Below are 20610 nucleotides of genomic sequence, written 5' to 3' on the forward strand. Positions count from 1 at the left end.
CGTCGACTAGAGCGCTGGCTGTCTTCACTCTCACAGCGAATACTATACTTGTGGCGTCTCACATCTCTCGCGCTTCAGACTCTACTCACCAGGTGGCCAAGCCCCTAAATGCTGTCTCCCATCAAGTGGCGAAACATCCGACCGATGACTATATAAGCGCGATTGAGTCATTCTGAGTCCACACTTCTCTCATGTCTAAGGTAGCAAGCACGTCATCAGCCTCACTGTTTAAAGTCCTGGCGTGCTCTCGGGACGAAACATCTTTTTCTCTTCTGTAGATGACCACTAGACCTCTACATACTCACCATACTCGAGAGGGTTAAAACGAAACTTAGATCAACCTTTTTTTGGCTGCCGTAATAAATGGTCTATGTAATTAAATGCACTATATTGCATTGTTATTGAAATCTATGGTTTTAGTAAAAATTCAACCTTATCATACGTAGAAACGTGGTCGAAAACTCAACAGTAATACTTCATTCTCGACGTAGATGTCTGTATACATAATTACCAATAAATGAATATAATTACAAACGTGAGTGCAAATTGAAAAAAAGGTGTGACAAGTAATCTGCCATTTTGTGTCAAATGCTACATTAAATTTCAATTGATGTAGCTCGTACCTTACTAAACTTTACTTGTTCTGCTCAAGTTTTGGGATATGACAAACAGCTTGTTATACACTACTCGTCATGACCTTTCATGGGCTGCCTATGTTGATGAGGTTGTACCAAAACGCTGATCCAATATGTTCTGTTTGCCATCATATTGAATTGTAAATAACCGTCTGAAGTTTGTTATTTTAAACTTTATGTGCGATGTTATTTAATGCATTCGTATATTGTATTTATTTCCTTAAACAGATCTTTTAATAGTTAAAGCTAGAAACCAACGTAGGACAACGTAACTTAACTCTAAATTTCCTAGAATACAAACATTCACAATCAAAATTAAGAGTTTTGGTTTTCGGAACTTGTAATTTTTTGCGCTATGGAGACTTGTCTTTTTTCGCTGTAACGATACTTGTAATTTACAAAGTGAAAGCTAAAATTACTTGTATGGACCGCATTATTCAACGTCAAATGTCACTATGAAAATTTAGATCTTTCACGATCAGAAATTCTGTTTCTAAATTAACGATACTTGTTATAGATATTAATGTTATTACTCGATGGGTAAGTATTACGTCAAACTATTATACATTGACCTCTTTCTATCCAAATTGCGCCATGTATACTTTTTACAGAAACGTCACGCCCATTTTTAGAGTGAAAATCGCTGGAGTGCGAAAAACTTTGTCAATTAAAAATTACAAAGCAGTGAAAAAAGTTATCCGCTTCGGCCAGGAGTCGAACCTGGGCCTCCTTCTTGCCGGGAAGGTGCGCTAACCAACTTCGCCACCAAAGCCTCGGCAGACACCCTTCTCCACTGCTCTGCTTATGCGTGTCCTTAGGTCGAACGCCGATATTATAGATATTAATGTTATAACTCGATGGGTAAGTATTTTGTCTAATTATTATACATTGACCTTTTTTCATCCAGATTGCGCCATGTATACTTTTTACAGAAACGTCGCGCCCATTTTTAGAGTGAAAATCGCAATTTGGATCTAAAAAGATCTCTGGAAGAAATTTTTTGCTATTGATGGGACTTCAACTTTTTTTAGTGCAATAACTTGTAATTTGTGCTGTCAAAAGTTTTTCAAATCTCTTTATGATTACCTATGTTATTCTACTATAAATGACCGAAAACGCATATTGTAGACGATTGTGAATATAATTTTTCTATGGGTATTTTCTGCCGCTGGTGGAACTTAGCTTTTTTGCTATTATCAAAACTATCTATTCTCGGACTTTAACTGTAGAATAAGAGAAACAAAATATGGAAATTTAAAAAACTTTCCAACAGCGAAAAGGACAAATTTCATGTACTAAAAAAAGTTTAAGTCCCATCAGTGGCAGAAAATGCAATTTTTCCTCTAGGACTTTTTTACACTGATGGGACTTGTACTTTTTCGCACAGGCAAAAATTCAGCTGACGATTTGGCATCAGAAATCAGCTGATTTATTAGCTAATAAAATAGCTGACTTTTTTCAGCAGTGGACTTATGCTAAATCGTCAATGTACTATTTACAGTAGTACTGTTGATACTACGAAAGCCAAACAAGTACAGAGTCACCTAACCTCTTTTATATTCTTGCTGTAGTATACCTAAAAAATAATATTAATTTTTTATTAAATATAAATCACCATCACTCATAGGCACCCAATTACCGTCTTAAGAGGTCCAATATAGTATTTTTGCCAAGATTTTCAATGTATGCTCCATCGATTAGTGCCTATTCTTTAGTAGTTATTGTACAGTAAGTTCTTCCACATGCACTTAAGGTCCAACAACACTTTAATGTGGGTGGTTCTAACTGGAATGATAAAAATCTCTAAAATTTTGAAACTATGTAGATAAAGTGTGCCTAATTAATTTAAGATAAAAAAGATACAAGGGATAAACCATTTATTTTTCAGAAAAATGCTACTAAAAAGTTACCAATATAACACGCAGTCTCATGGCATTTATTACTTAAACGACTACAACTCTTAAAATAAATGAAAAATCCAAACAAAAAGGAATTGTGTTCATACCTTTTTTTTACAAGACATTTTTTAGAATTGTGAGAATTATATTTAAACCACTTTGACGTAAAAAAAATTTAAAAAAAAGTAATTTATCGTACTCTGTGCATGTACAGATTGAAATAACAATTTTTTTTTGCTATTTTTATCGGTATTTTATAACTTTTATGGTCAATAAAACTTTTGAGTTTAAATATCTGATTGAGATATTTAATAATCATGACAATAAACAAAACGTATTCTTGATAATCCATAGAACCTCAAAGGGCCCCTTATTAGGTACGGCACCTAATTCTCAAGACACCTTGACAGCCACGTTTTAGGATAAACCTTCACTTATATTTGCAATTTAGGTATTCTCATGAGTGAGAGAACAACTTTGACGACTATTCTGTATAACTACATGATAATGTTGTTTCTAAATATTTTCAGAATTACTTATTAAGTACTTTTCTTTGTTATAAAAAGAGGCATAAGTATTTGTGTATATTTTTATATCTGTTCTTGCACAACTTTTTGATCCATAACCAATCGTCAGTTCTTGTGTAAGTTTTTACGTAAGTTTTTATACATCGAATGATATAAGAACTTATCAAAAAGTAAAATCGGATCTTACACCTAATTTTTAGCTGCATACTGTTTAACTTTACAATTGTAATAAAACGAATTGTATTCCTATACCACTTATCTAAGCTTTTAAAAGTATGAGTATATGAGTAAGACAACAAATTTATACATAATTGTAATATTTGTAACGACACCAGTAACGACTCTTCAAAATAGTAAACTTTACTATAAAACCGTTAAAAAAAATGTACGTTAGCAAGTAACAAAACACCAGTGTTACTTGTTACTTACGTACTTGTCCTATTTAAGTAAATTTAACATTCCATTAGATTTTTTTATTGTTTTTGTAATTCTAAGGCTATTTTTAATAGGGATATTAAAAAAATCTTCAAAAGATCTAATTAACAGTAAAACGAGAAAAGAATGCATAATTATATTAAAGTTATTTTCTTAGTTAACAGCAATTTGAATATATTTTATGTGTAGCATTTCTTTCAACTGTTACCTAATAATAATAATCGAGACATGTACAAAGAAAATGTATTATACCTCAATACAACTATCCTCATGCTATCATTCAAATTAGGAGGAAGTAAAAAAAAATCGTAGATAAGAATTAAAAAAGGTAGGTTCAAGCCTAAAAAAATTTCAATTAAAAATAGTTAATAAAAAATAGAAAATTATAAGATGAAGAAAGACGTGGAAAAAACTAATGAATAATAAAAACTAAAATAATAAATAAAGGCCAGAAAATGGATTACGTGTTAAAACAAAAAAAAATGTAGTTCAATTGTAACAAGTTTTAAAAGTGATTTGACTGTTACTTATCATATAAAAGTGATGATGGATATAAGGTGTATTTTCAAATTTTTATGGTTAAAACAGACAACTGCTCAAAATTTGAATATCATTACTCATTCTCACAACTTTTTTATGATTTAAAGCATTTTTGACTTCTCATGAAAATTAGCTTTATCTGCTTATAAAGTCACTTCAATTACATAAAGAGATTATTTTCAAATATTCCTTTGTAAAATAAGATGGTTGCAGTATCTGCTAATAACTACAAGCATAAAAATGTATATAAATGAATATAGGAAAAGGAACAATATTTATAATACAACCTGTTACTTATTAATGCTCCTTACATGCATGTTTGTGTCTATATTTGCCTATTGTTATCCACTCTTAAAGTAAATACAAATTATCATACATTTTATACATGTTACATAAAAAAATGGTGCGAATAGGTATTTAATTATTTTAATTCATAGTTATTGCTTGATAAAAAATACATTACATCCTAACTTTTTGGAATTGGCATTTTCTCAAAACTTAAACACAAATTTTAAGCGTTTTGCAAAAACGGAGAGTTTTTATGTATACAGTACTAGTGAGAATCGTCTTAACTGAAGTATAAAAAAATATTCTTTTTTTTACTCAACATTTTTTGTCACGTTATTTGTCTGGTTGTCATGAGGGTATATTACTAAACCCTTTTCGTATTTTAACAGGATGAACCTTTTTTTAGCAGACATGATGTACAACTTAAGTGTTAATAAAGTGTAAGTTATAACGTACAACTTATCTTTGCACGAAATGCGTTGAAATACTGATTCTTATTGTCTATTGCGTCCTGAGTATTTATTTGTATCCATTGCGTAACAACATTTTGGAAAAAATTCTCTTCTTGCTCACTTTTCCTTAAAGAGAAACTAGAATTAGTGTTTGGTATCAATTCACTGTTTAAAGTAACATGTTTGAAGATTTATAAGGATTTCAAAAAAAATTATCATGTATTGAGTCATAAAAAGTCATAGTACTTATAAAGAACGAATGAAACATGTGGTAAGAAAAGAAATGTACAAACTTGTCTTTGATTTTTACTTGAAATGTCGTAATTTAAAAAATAATTTAATAAATTTTCATAAATGACAGAAGCTATATGTTTACAAATTAAGCTTGTTTGATTGTTCTTTAAAGTCTGTTATGTATTAATTTTCTTCGTCAGTCGTTAGATTTTGCTTATGTATTATTTCCTGCCTGTCCAACTGGAGTAACACACAACTGCTTCTGCGCAAGCCTATGTTAAGGGAAGGTTACATTTACTTTACAGTTTTTGAGATATACTGAGAATTTAGTTTTAAAAAAAGTTGTGTTCAATAGTTTTGGACTGTTTGTAATTAAAAATTGGTAATTTTCTTCCACAAGTCTTAATATACATACTTTAAGAATACAGTTATGAATTCTAATTTACTGTGTTTTTTTATCAATCTTAAAAAAAAGCTTATTGTTTTTTGCTTACTAAGCTGTAGAAGCAGATACCATTCTTAGACTAACAATAAATGTTCAGAAAATGACGTTAAAGTTATCTTGATGAATTATCATGGCAGCTGACATTTAAGTTACTGAGCAATTTAACAGTCGTATCTTAAAACGGAAGATAATTTTGAATGAAGACCTTTCGTAATATTATAGGTTGAAGTCGATCGAGATCACGTGATTTCGATTTAAATAATGTTCATGGGTCATAAAATTTTTATTATGATTAATGATTGAATAAACCTCTTGAAAAAAATAAAATTCAAATGTTGTCGAAAAAAAAGGGGATGACCAAACGTAAAAGAATTTTTGTGATTGATAATGAATTTTTATGAAGTTTATATATGTATATAGCTATGAGCTATAGGCCCTGATCTTATTTAAAAGGTAAAATATATTCAATCGCCAAACGAAGAGCTTAGTAAGTTTAGTTACGTTAACGTAGACATAAAACAGATTTTGAAATATGGTAATGGTAATTCAAAGTTGACTTATTCTTCTGTTTCCTTACTCCCAGGCCTAAGTCGAGCTCGCACAAATTGCCCCCCGTCACATGAATAAGCACATAAAATAGGGTAACCTCGCAGCAGTCACAGCCAGCATATGTTACCTTTTAGTAATGTTGGTACGGAAAAATATGTCTAAAATTACATAACTAACCAAATACATATTTAATTAATTGTGCGAGCGTTAGGTACAATGAAACTTATGAAATTTACATACAATTACAATTAAATGTAAAGCATCAGCTGATAACGAAATTGAGAGTTCCATTTACAATCCTTTATGTGATAAGGTCAGGATTTGAATCCCTAGGAATATTTTTATTCTCAATTTTATAGAAGCAGATACCAAAATCTACCTTAAGTTTTTGCACTGAAGTAACGTTACAATGATATTCATTGTTAGGCTTCATGACAATTGCTTTCATCCAATTTTTATTTAGAGCATAATTGAGCTAGTGACAAAGCCATAAGTTTTCTTTGGTAAGTATAATGTTATGAAGCTTAACTACTTTTACAGACTGAAATTGAACAAAAAACGATTTAAATTTTATGTTGTAGTCACAATGCTTCTGAGATTAAAATTATGGAAACTGAATAAAAAGTTGACAATTATATAAATATTGTCTCTTATATAAACACTTAAATAATTATTTCGTAGTGTTGGTACAAGTATGGAAATATTTTATCAGAAACTGTAATTAAATAAAATGCATGACTATAAATTTAGGAAATTATATTTCTGTAAACTTTCATGTTTGTTAAAATCGGAGACAACCGTGATGAACACATTGAATAAGTATGTAGAAAATTCACAAAATAATAAAAAATAAAGCTCTGAATTTGCTGTGATCAAAAAAATATTGAGCTTGAATGTAGTGTGCAAAAATGGTATGTAAGAACATGTAAAGTTAAATCATTTAAAGACATATCACCACATATTGATTTAAACATTAGTGTTAGTACAACAATTATTCTAAGTATATTTTTAGTTTAACAATAACAATTTCGAGTGCAGGAATCAATAAACAAATAAATAGAACTCAATTCGAATTCACAATCCACTTAATAAAAAATTGCTTCATTGGGGTAATCACGCCCTTTTTAGCAATGAGAGAGGCACGTCTGAACTTTTTGATATGCTGTAATATCGTACGTGCTGTAATATCTACGTAAAATCGTGATAGGGCTACCATAAAATAAGAAATTTTAGATAAAAATCAGTTCTATGGAAAATTTAAAATTAAAACAAATGTAAAGATGCATTATGTGTGTATTCATAGGCGTAAGAAGAATTGGAAACAAAAAGTATCTTCGCTGACCAGGTAGTGTTTAAGAATTTAGATAGTATATGTTGAATTATTTAAATCGTATCTGTGGTTCCTTCGAAGTACATATCACACTAATACTTTCGCCTTCACGATACGAGATAAATTTAAATGAAGCTACTTGAATATTGACTTTGCGTCTGGTCTCATTTGTCATTGATGAGCTTAGGTCAAATATGTATATTTCCATTGTCTGTTTTCATTAGATAAAATTTAGTCTTAACGAAGCCCATCAAAAAAACCTACGTGAAGATTATATATCTTCCTATGTCATATAGTTATCTCGGTGGGGCATTCCACACAACCCCCCACAGCTTCTTACAGAGCCCTATTGAACCCCCCCATCACCCCCTTAGTTAAAAATGTACTGTTTACGTTGGTAAATTATTTAAAATCTTAAGCTCTCGCAACTGTCGTTGTATACACGTATATCTGTTTCTCTATTCAATGATACAGTTTTCTTAACTGGTTATTTTAACCCCCCTCTGTAACGATATGCCAAGTCAGGAACAATTCACTTGCTTTCTCCAATATGTTTATAGGGTGTATTCGTTATGAGAAGCACTCATACCCCTACCCCAAATATTTATATTTGCACCTCATATGCCTGCCATGATACCCACTGAATATTTTATTTTGCAATATACTTGGATCAATTTGTTAACTAGTGATTTCCCTATAGTATGTATTTTATTTATATTCACAATCTAATATATCTTTTTTTTTGCACCACTTTATTATTTTAATCCTCTTGATCCAAATAATTTTATCAGTGGAAAATGTAAATACATTTTTTCTTTTTTTTTTTTTTTCTACCGGGTTACCACGACAGCCTACTGGCCTAGTCGCCGGGGCCACCCACTCACCACTTATGTGTGGGGGGTATTGCCACACCCATTTTCAACCCTTTTTACTAATATCATACCTGAATTCATGGGCACAGTGTGAGTATCTCCGGGAGAATACCTTGCCAGTTAAGCTAACACTCTTTGCACCATTGGTGCACCTGGAACCACTCGCCACTGTGTAGCCTTTCCCCGGAGAGGACGCCATTTTCCAGAACGTCCACTTCTCACCGATTAAGCAGCCGCTTTCTGCAGAAGCATCAGATCCAGGCTAGTTAGCATCCCCGGAGAAGCCCCATGATTCAGGGACCACTCCTCGCCGGTAAGGCCGGCGATCCCTGCCCGACGCCTGGCCTCAGATCCGCTAATCTCTACCTATAGCCCTAACACTGTTTCGCATTCACCCAGGCCCGAAGACCTGTGAAGCAAAGAAAAAACTCTGGAATTACTCTGAAGGAAAATTCCACAGAAAATCTCGCCCCGAAACAGCCGGGATTACATAGGGACTTTTCTCGATGAAAACAGTTTTTGAAAAAATCTGGATTCACCGGGAATCAAGCCCACGACTCCTAGAATCGCGTTGTATCAGTAACAAGCTCGCTTAACACTGAGTCAACGCCACTCCTACATTTTTCTTGCTATCTGTGATTGTTTTCCTGACACATCAACAAATCTTGAAATTTTAGTATTGTACACATTCAAAGTAATAAAGAAACCTTTCAAAAGAATTGAAAATATAAAATAGTGTTGATTCTATACTCAAGAAATCAAAATAATTTTAAAAGCTAAAAAAAATGTTTAGACCCTACTAAGGTAAAAAATCGTGTCAAAAATTGAAAACAAACAGCATCAACCTTAATAAGGTGTGAAAATAAAATTTTTTCGAGCCAGTATAAGTTTGAAAAAACAATAAGTTTAAACCCAAAACTATTAAAGTCAGACCACAGGGCTCTGAGACATGACCGATCACATATATACACACCTGCATACATACATACACATGTACATACATTTTTAATAATGAACTATTTTCATTTCTAATACTATAAAATACATTAGTAACTAATTTCCAAAAAATTTTTTTGTATCCGATACAATAAAGGTTCATTAATAAGTAAGCAAAAATAGTGTATTTATAATATTTTTATAATATTTTTTCTTATATAAAGGTAATTTATAATCTTGAGTTGCCAATTGTACATAAAAAAAAGTCAGTGCACAAAAATAAATGTCTGCCACAACCATATTGAAAAAACTCAGAAAATTTCTGATATTAAAATCTTACTTGAGAATTGTCTTCACAATTTCTGCGCGAGCAAAAACATGAAAAACAAGTTATTACAAGCAAAATAAGTCAAAACCGTGGTAAAAACAGCTTGTATTAATTATTGTCCCGCAAAAATTCTGCAAAATTTTCCAACAAAAAGGAGTGCATTGAATAAAAATAATAACGCGCACTCAATTAACCGTCAGATTTGTGCACTTCTTACGCAAGAGTCTTGCGCACTCACCTGCACACAAATCTTGCGCAAACCCGCCGCAATCAGGAGTACGTCGAGTCAAGACAAATGACGTTCTCGACTGATCGTCAGATTTGTGCACTTCTTACGCAAGGGTCTTGCGCACTCGCCTGCACGCTAATCTTACGCAAATCTGCCGCAAAGCGTCTTATGCACTTGCCATGCATCAGAACAACATAAGATCCCGGAAGCAGACCAGGTGCAGACTTACGCACTGCTAGTGCGTAAGATTGTGCTACCAGGGACGACCCCGCAATTAATAAGCTTTTAACCACATTAATGGTTTATTATAACAACAGTAACAACGGATTACATTACCAGATATATATATGTCGGCTAATCGGTACGAAATGAAACTCGATATCATCGCAAGTCCGTCGTTATATTATCACCCCTCAAAACATTGGCTCTAGAGATCTGCAGTGCAGTGTCGATCCTTTAGCTGTTTTGCATTGCAGACGAGAAGCCGTGGTATATGAATTTAACGAGTGCGGCTGAGTCGTTGCAACTTTGAAACTACGTAAAACCACTCTTATGTACCCAATTAGTAATTGTGCATCAGATTCCTGGTTTTGACTGAAAAGTTGGGCAAATTCATTTGTTTCGACATTCAGGTAGTCAATGAAACGTGGAAAGTGAGCTACTCTTGTCCAAATATGCCCAAAAAATTATTATTTTTTTTTTTTATTCACACCATTATCACGACTCGTTTGAGATTCAATACCACAACGTGGAAAAAAATAAAAAACTTACACTTGAGTTTTTTACCCCCTGTAAGTGAAAGTCTTAACTTTTGACCCCCAATACAAGAAATCGTGGATAAGAGAGGACCAAATTAGTATTCTTAACGATATCCCAAGTATAGGTACTCCTTAACGACAGAAGCGTGCCACGCATAACCATTTCCACCCCCTACCCTTCTATCTCATAATTTTTTGTAGATATGCACTTCATTCACTGCTCGCATTCCTCTATAAACGTCTTATTAGAACCAAGAGGATGTCACCGTGGTGCACTCCGTCGTAACTTCGTGTTTGACTAACGGTATGCCAGCCCGTTTCCAACAAGTTACGTGCGTACAAAGAATGTTTATGGGAAAATTTATATAAATATTATGATCTTATTTATCAACACCTTTATAGCTACAGTACCTATGCTGTAATGACCCGTTGGTTGTGTAGCAATGTAGAGCCGTCATAAGCACCATTCGTTAGAATGGTTGTAAAATATAAAAAAATTTGTCCTAATTTTTATTTTATTTTAACCAAATTAATTTGTTTAAGCCTTTCTCAGCTACTGTGTGCTACTCCTAAGCTCCATGATATGATTTACTTAATAGTAAAGTATTTAACCATTTCAAAAGTTGGGGGGTTGGCACACAAAACGAGATATTGTATGTTGTCACAAATATATCTTATGCTTTGAATAGATGCAAAAAATTAGACATTGATATGACATTTACATTTCATCAAAAAAAATTTATTATATGGTACAACCATTAAACTATCTACTAAAATTTCATCTTTTTTCCAAAGCTTATGAATATGTTATTCAAAAGTATGCTTTTTTTTTATATTCAGGTTTACCATTCGTTTAGGATAAGTTACGTTTGTAAAAGATTAGAAAATATTTCTTGTTTATTTTTTATCAATTATACAAAGACTTTGTTCGTTAAAGGCCCATAATGCACGTGTATGGTTACTAACTTTGTCAATTTTGTATTACCAAAAGGAATTTTAGCTGAAATAATTGCATTAATTTGATTATGTATAACAATTTTCTTATCAGTATGCAAAGTTATTAAGTGTGCATGAGGCAGACCACATTTTGAGAATTCGATGGTATAAACGTATGCTAATACTTTACTGAACATATTATTATTAAGGATTCAGTCTAAAACTTACATTAATTTCAAGTTAAATAGTCTAACAGTTGTGTTTGAAATATCGTTTGGTGTCGTATTTTTAGGACATTTAGATAAAATTAACTTTACTTTGTTTCATTCACAACTATATGCTACTGTTTTAAATAAATCTGTTCTACCACATTTTCTCTTCAGAGACATTGCTTCTTGATAAATTTTCTGGATATATCTTGGACTTCCAATGTTTGTACATGAAAGTATAAAAAAATTACCAATTTTGTCCTTTGTCTTGAAATATTTAGAAATGTTAGATGCACTATTAACCATTGCGTCTAATAAAACTCGATAACATTTTATTTTCATTTTTTTAATATTATTTTTTAAATAGTAGAAGTACTTACATTCAATTACGATGTAATGATAAATAAAAAATTGTTGTGTCAGCCGTCCCCCATACAATAATGAATTAAAACGAATTTCGTTTAATCTGGTAGACAGTCTTTAGGAATACTATGATAGCTTTTTACTTTTATTTAAATCATTTTTTAAATAACCAGAACTCCGTCTTAAATCTCTTGAAAAATAAATAATAGAAACACCAAGGGTTCGATAAAATGATATAGTTTATTCAAAAATATTTCCTTAGTATGATTATTGGGTAATTCTTTTGGGTATACACAAACATTGAAGCTTTCTGGAAGTCCAGAGATTCAAACTAATAGCACCACATTCTACGGTCAATGGTTTATTGTATGTATGTTTTTGCTGGCCAGTTTTTCTTGAAAAAATTATTCTATAATTTCGTAGTTTTTCTACACTTGCTATTTGATGGAAATGTTTGTACTTTTTTTCTATTGGATTCTTCTTCTCAATTTTTGTCAAAGATTTTGTATGTTTTTTTAAGAATCGTACTAATAATCATAGATTTCAACCTTAGATCAACAGCAATCTTATTATCACCATATATACATGTAAATTCAATTGACTAATTTTAAGTTTTTTATTAGGAACAGAATTAAATGTATTTTGCGCAACACGAAAAATTCGTCTTTGAATTTTAATATTTGATAGACTCTTTTTTTTGTTTTGTTTCCATACTTACCAAAGATGCAAAACTAAACACATTATTTTTGTACCTGATAAGTATTCTAAGTTTTTTATCACAAAGTAAAAGTTCTTTTAATATTAAACTTTATTTACTCAACAGACTAAGATTAACTTTTTCTTTATGATAACACGCTGACTTTTTTCTTTCTTGTGGCTAAACTACTGCTGAAGGATACATTTACTTATACCATATTTTACCATTAAACGCTGGATAGACTAATAAATAATTGTTTTTATTTAAAATATCACTTGAAACTTGATTTAAATTCCCATTATTAAATGTATTTTCCATCAATTTATACTTAAACTCTTTTCTTAATTTGAATTCAATATATAAAAGATTTCATAGTTCTCTTTCAATACCACTATTTTAATAACACAATGACTTACATGTACCTGAATCCATAGTTCCTGAGAATTAATTATGCAATTCTAAATCAATTAAACAGTCACCAAAATATAATACATTAATAGAATTTCAAACAACAATTGTAATGTGTGGATTTATTATACCCACAAAACTTTGTATTTCAATTGATGTACCATAAGTTTCTGAATTAATCAATATTAAAAAATGATTTTCAGAGTTCTTACATTTTTAGAATATATATTCTGAAAAGTGAAATTGACAGTAAAGCTTCATTTTTCACGATATTTTCAACTTTTATTAATCTTGTTTTAAAATGAAAATAGTCTTTATTATATGAAAAAAGAGTGAAAGTTTTAAATAATCCATTCCCATCTCTTTGATACAAACTATTATCAAATGAGTGTTTTAATTCTTAAGGTTTAGTACGATTAAATATTAAGTTATCATAAGATTTTCTTCGTTGTATAATGTTTAACGTATAACTTATCGAATTGTCAACTTTTTCTCAAATATTACTTTTATTTTGTAAGGATTTGATTTTTTTTATTTTTAGAAGATTTTTTTTAATAATAATGATTCATTATATTGTATCATTTATCAGAAGTTTTTTTATTAAATTCGTGTCTCTAAGTTGTAGTATTGTTTAGCAATTAGTTTAAATTTCTTTTTTTGATTGATACTTTCATTATTATTACAACAGATTTCTTTTGTTTTCCAAATGATTTTCTTAAGATATCATTAATTAAATTTTTTGTCAAATTTTCAAAATCTTATATATCATAATGACTAGAATGAGTGGTGACATAAAAAATTAATTTAGTTTAAGATTACTATTTGATTTCTCAGTTGTTTAAATATTGTTACTCAAGAAATTATCCATAACGTTAACATCCAATAAATCTGAAAAGCTTTTGATTTCAATACTTGTTCTGCTTGTCCTATTTTTTAATATTATTATTTTAATGTAATTTATTTTAGAATGTTGATTAAAGTGTATTTTAAAGAGAAATAATACTATGAGCGAATTCTATGATATTTAATTAGATTTGTCAATGTAAATATTGTATGTACATACAAATTTTGAATTTTAATTTTCTATATTTGGTAGGAAATACTGAAACAAACTAATTCTCACATTTGTGGTTTCTCCATACTTAAAATTTTTAGTAAGTTAAGATTTATGAAAATAAACCTTTAACTTTTGATACTGAGGGTTAGCGCTTAAAGCGCGCAGGGGGCGAAGCCCTACTAGTGTGTATATATATAAAGTTGTTATGGATTATCGAAACTAAATTAATAAGCCAACTGAGTTTCTGTAAAAGAGATTTTTAAAATATTTTTCTTAATTCAAACTACACTAGTAACAATATTTACCATTATTTACAATATGATATTATTTACAAACCTGTAAAAGAGAAACGACATTTAAGCTTATTATTACAGTTTAGTTTCACTTTCACCAAATCTCACTTTAAACTTTACATGAGTATCAGACAAGAGTTCGTTTCGTACTACTTTTCTCAGGGTCGTAAACGTCGTACTTATATGTTATATATTGCTCTTATGGAATAGTCACAGTATGACGCATACGTAGGTGATACCGAAGTTTAAAGAGAATACAACGTATTATCTTTACATATATATGCGTGTGTGTGTGTGTGTGTGTGTGTGTGTTAAAAAAAGTGACTTATGTGGACCTCCCGTGCTTCTGGAATAGAGATTAATGACATGGTAGAATTATGCAGACGTCCGTATAATTCCACTTTTGTCCTCATAATTCCTCTTACATACAAAGTGTGTCACTCTCTCTGTGTGTGTGTATGTGTGTGTGCGCGCGCGCACGTGTGTGTGTGTGTGTCTAAGAAATTTGATAATCAATATACTGTGTGTCAACTCTTTCCGTATTGTAAACTGCGATTCGAATTGTAGCTTTAACGATTTCCTCATCCTTATTAATCAAAACATGGTAATCATTAAAATGAGCACTTACGCTGCTTTTAAACGATAAGTTTAGAAGGTACCAAACTTTTTGCTTGCTTCTCTGTCATAAGGTGAAATATCTGCTTTACAATGGACTTAATCTTAACGCGTGATCTGCTTAGAAAACTTATTTTAAACAATTTAAAAAGTCAGTTGAATCTCACTTCATAAATCATTACTTCATGTTGAAGTTTATTAATCAACTTGATTTTCCTAACTACCATTTTTCTCTTATTTTTCATTCTCTTGCTACCGTTTTAGAGGACGAATTTTAATAGATTTAATTTTTTTATTAATTGAACATTAATTAATTTTTTTTTTGGGACGATTATCTTATTGACGTAGCCAAATACTTTTCTATAAAAAAAGATTTTAATATTAAACTATTAATCGAGTATGAAGGATTTGAGAAAAATCAAGATACATGGTAATCACAAAACAATTTAACTTACACAGCATGATGTTTATCCCTTAATATGTTAAACTTATATTCTGTTGTCAATTTCAAATTCATTTTTAGCATTTCTAAGAGACAACGATAACACTAAAAGTATTTAGTTAAATATATAAATTACCTTTAAATTATTAAAACTGTGTTTTCACATTAACAAAAATAAGTGAATAATCAAGCAAAATAAGTATAATATAAGAAGTATTCCACACCTTACATTGCTTTCAATATATTAATTAGCGATCAAGAAAAAGAAAGACAAAAGGTGTATTCTGAAAACGCTGCCAGCAGTTAGGTTACGTAGTTCGTGGTAACGCCGCATAGTCGGGTAGTGCTACTGAAATATTAGTAACAAATAAGTGCATATAACTGACATAAGAATTAAATCAGAGAAATTTCGAAATTAGTTTACATGCAGAACCCACCGAAAATTAAAACAGGTCGACAGTAACTCCACACAGCCATGCGGTATAACCATGACTTACGTTACTTGACTGTTGGCAGCGTTCACAAAATGAGAGTATACTGCATAAAGTTAATTTGTCAGATGACGTGACTGAGCCATAGAGAAAATGGTGTCGTTAATATATAGTGGTATACCTCTACATTATGTATGTCACTTATATTTAGAATATGTATTATTACGAACGTGGCCCAGCATACCTGGTCAACGCCTGTGGCTTGTCCTTTCAAGTGCAAGCTCAGTGTTTCCAAGCTGAGCGCCGGAGTGCTTGGCAACAGCCAGGTCATAAGACCGAGTCACCACTCAGGTGCAAAGTTCGGATTGGCCCTGGGCATGAGGTGATGTCTCCCTAATTTTCTTAGAAATTCGAAGGAGGAGCCAGGGCCTGAAAAGAGCGGTTGTACCACAATAGTGGACGACAGTCGGGTTTTGCGAGAGCTTCTAGGCAGTTGTAGTGCTTTCTCGTGACATATTCAAATAAAGCAGTTTCAATCCAACAACCGTCTCTATCGTCCTATATGTATTAGCATCAGACGAGCAGCAACTTGGCTCAACCAAAACATCGCCATAGTCCATGAAGAAAATAGCGTTGACGTTTTTAGGGTTAGCAGCTACATTAACGTAAATGCATTTAAGTACACGAAATGAAATAACTTGTCCATAACTGAGTAAAAAGCCCCACTATTGTACAATTCACGCACTACACGTACGTTGCACTCAAATTGGTAGTTCTCAGCATTGTATTATTCATCAAATTACGGGATTAAAAACGATATTCTTATGTAACAATTAAACCTGATACATATAATCAGTGCATATCAATGGAAATCTATCGAACTTGATTAATAACATGTCTTTAAGGTGGCTTGGGCAATTATTACCGTACCATGGGTAAGGTGCCATAAAAGCCCCTAAAAAATCAAGGCTTTTACGATGGTAAATTTTTCAATTTGTATAGTTATTCCGATAAAACCAAAGTACGAGATCAAGTAGTTGCGAGATAGTACCGTGAGATTATAATTGTGAAAATTGGAAGATGTTGCTAAGCTAGATTAATATTTCACAAATTTCTTATGATTTTCTTTTATATTAAGTCGTTGACTCTGTGTTTTTTTAGAATTAAATACATTTTTTGTAAAAAAAAAACAAAAAAAAACACAAGAACTATTATAAACTTTAAAGGTCAATCAAAGATTTTCGAAGGTATAGTCGATTTTGTAACCACTGCCTGTAAGAGTAAGTGTTAAATCAGTGAATTTTAAGTAACGATATGCAAAAAAAAGGTAATTAACCCTAGTATTTTTTTATTGCAAATGAATTCGGCATACTTTATTTACATAATCCCAGAACTTCAGAGGTTTTGATCAAACCGATAAAAATCTCCCAAGCCACCTTCAGACCTGGGCTTTCTAAGAACACGAGAAATTTGAGTGTAGCTGCGAAAAATAAACGTAATACACCAGCAAGCGATGTATTTGACACATATAAAAAATTTGATGACGTGGCGTTTGACGCCGACGTGATCGCACAAGATAATCAACGTGGATAAAAACAAGAAATACAGCAATACGATACAAAAACACGGGACATAGTAAGAATGGTGATAACGAGTCGTTGGCTAAAAGACATTGCGGTGGTTAAGTGCTTACTACGCGATAACCACACAGAGCGTTCCACGCAACGTTCAGCAAGTCTAAATAATATCTTACACAAATTGCATGACAAAGAAAGAAGCTCGGCCCCAACATATAAACCAAGGCGCGAAATCGTTGATATTCACGAACAAAATTCGGAGGTGGAGATTAAGTAAGCTTCAGGTCAGAGAATGAAACAAAATAACCCTTTTTGACAGAGGAAGAAGAGTTGCACGAAATCGAGATCGAGAATAATCCCGTAACGTATTCTGCAGACAATCTCAAAAATAATAAAAGTGAAGTATCCCCGGAAAAAATCCTTGAAGGGTTGTCGTAAGCGTCAGAAAATTTAGGATACACACTTATTACCATTGATTCTTTCAAAAATATGCAGTCATTATCATTTGAAAGAACTTCAACTAATCAAAAAGTGAGACAGGAGATAAAAATTTGTAGCATTAAGGTAAGCACAGAAAAAAGCTCTCATCTGGTGAGAGATTTCGTAACAAGCACCACTATTAGAAAAGATGTAATTAAAGCACGTACAAAAACCGTGGGAACAGCATACATGGATCGACCTAAAAATCTGATAAGGTCAGAGTTGAATGTTAAAGAGTACGTGCACGTACAAAACGACTACTCATGCCTCAACCTAAGACAAAAACATCAATTCCTCTCCAGTCAAAATTAGAACAAGTTAACAACAGAACACACATACTATGCATCAGCTTATCCCTCGATCACGTCTTAAAATGTTGGCAGAAACTATGAAATATCAGCCAGTCACATATCATCCACATTACACTTCCCCTTAAAACAATGGAAGAGCGATAGCATCACCTATGGCCCGATACGTTAATGCAAGCGACCGTGATTCCTAACTTCGCTCTAACAAACACGTTGATGCGCACTATATATGCGCCACCCCTCTTAATTCAATAATAAAGCCAGTGGAAAGCGCACTTCCGTCTCAATTCTCTTACACAGCTGATACATACACACGCGCAGCGTTTATGCCTACACGGTCAATGCCAACAACCGTTCGAGTGGACTGGTGAGCAGAGCCATGCATCAATGCACACTCTGCAGAAATATACTTACACAATGTTTAAAGAAATGGCCAGCTTATAACAAACCTGGAAAGAGCATCGGAGGTTCATTATAGTGCAAGGAATAAATACTTAAGACTAAGCAATTTAACTAATCATACTAACAGAATAATATGGACTGTCCCTAAGCAATTATCTTAATGCCATACCGATATTCGATAGCAGCTTGGGGACAGTTTTGCTTTTTAGCACATTGGTTTAGTGAATAGTATGATCCATGATGTAAAAATATGAGGTGTGGTGTTGCGCATCCATTTTGATTGACTAATCAGGAACGCTTCCATGGTGCCGCCATGCCTGTCTGCAAATTTCAAAAGCTTTTAAAATATAAAGCATATTAACATTAAGAAACTCGTGAAACAATTTATATTTCTTATTTTAATATTTTCATTTCAGTTGTTTCAGTGAACAAACGTACAATTCGTGAATATTTTCAGAGAAAAAACTGACTAAATAGGTAATCATCCATCAATTGACGTACATGTATATTTATATGTATGTCTATGTCTATATATATATATATATATATATATATATATATATGTCTCACTTCGAGGTGGATGTGGGAGATAGGTTTTAGTTTCAACTTTTGCCACTTCATTTCATCGTACAGGCTCTTTGGCGCTGTAGTAGGGGGAGACTGGGTACGGTTGTGCCAAAGGACGGTTGTGACAGTGAGCATATTGGCAAAACTGTAAGAGAGAACCGCCAAATACACGAAAGGGAAGGAGTGGAGCGCTGGGCCACTTGTGCTTCACAGTATAGCATCAGATCTCGTGTGATATCAACGACAGCAGTGGTCAACATTATTTTTGGGGAGTCAAATGTAAGTATTTACTTTAAACCTTCTTTGCGATTATCACTGTATATGTACAGATCGAGCAATGAGTATTTTTCCTCGTTATAATATACATATTAGTGCATAAAAGGTAGTAGTTACTTTTCATGTAAGCTATGTTGTGTTTACATGGTAACTTTTTTTTTCAAATGAGTGTGGTGGCTACGGTTGTGACACACTGCCTGGGTACGGTTGTGACACAAGTAAAATTATTTTTTTCCTATTTGAATGCCTCATAAACGTTCTAGAAGAACCGAAAGAGGTAAGTGTAATGTTCAAAGGCATACAATGATACAAAGCAGGGGATTTCTGTACGAAAAGCTGCAGAAATGCATCAAGTAAACCACATGACATTATTGCGATACGCTTGTAAACGTGATGTAGACAATGCCAACAGCAATAACATAGGTAGCGTCAGGATAGGTTGCGTTGTTCACAAGAAAGTCTTTTTTAAGGAGCAGGAACAGTGGCTAATCAAAATATCCACTACTTTGCGCGGATGTACACTTTGGGTATATGACATCCATAATAATAAGTTATACTATTCAAAAGTAGATATTAGATGTAAAGTGTTCCAAATTTAATGCTTTTAATTAAAAACTAATATTAAATTTTCAAAAAAAAGGTGCTGTTATATTATGTTGAACATAAAATACAATAAAAATAATTTAAAACGGTTTTAACGTGAATTTTTAACCTGTCATAATCGTCCCTAGGCATTGTCACAACCCCCTGGGTGTGGTTGGTTGACATATATTTTTTTTTCTAATAGCTTGTACGTGTAAACGGCTGTATCTGCAGTCATAATTCTTGCACACACATGTAAAGGAGTCTTCAATTTATCACGCCTAGCAATTTTCATTCCACTAAGTATCATACTTTCAAAGTTATGGGCTCTCAAGTAATAATTGGCACAACCGTACCCAGTCCTCCCCTACTCACATCTCCCTCAAATATGGTGTCGTGATGAAAGGAGCAGAACGGCACAAAAATGAGACCTCGGAATGCCACACCTTGTATTTTTACATTATGGTGTGTACCTTACTTGTAATCAGGATGATATTTTATACTTACAGCA

The sequence above is a fragment of the Copidosoma floridanum genome, unplaced genomic scaffold (assembly GCF_036245765.1).
Source record: "Copidosoma floridanum isolate Cflo_tuat_1 unplaced genomic scaffold, Cflo_Japanese_pri ptg000016l, whole genome shotgun sequence".
NCBI classification, from domain to species: domain Eukaryota; kingdom Metazoa; phylum Arthropoda; class Insecta; order Hymenoptera; family Encyrtidae; genus Copidosoma; species Copidosoma floridanum.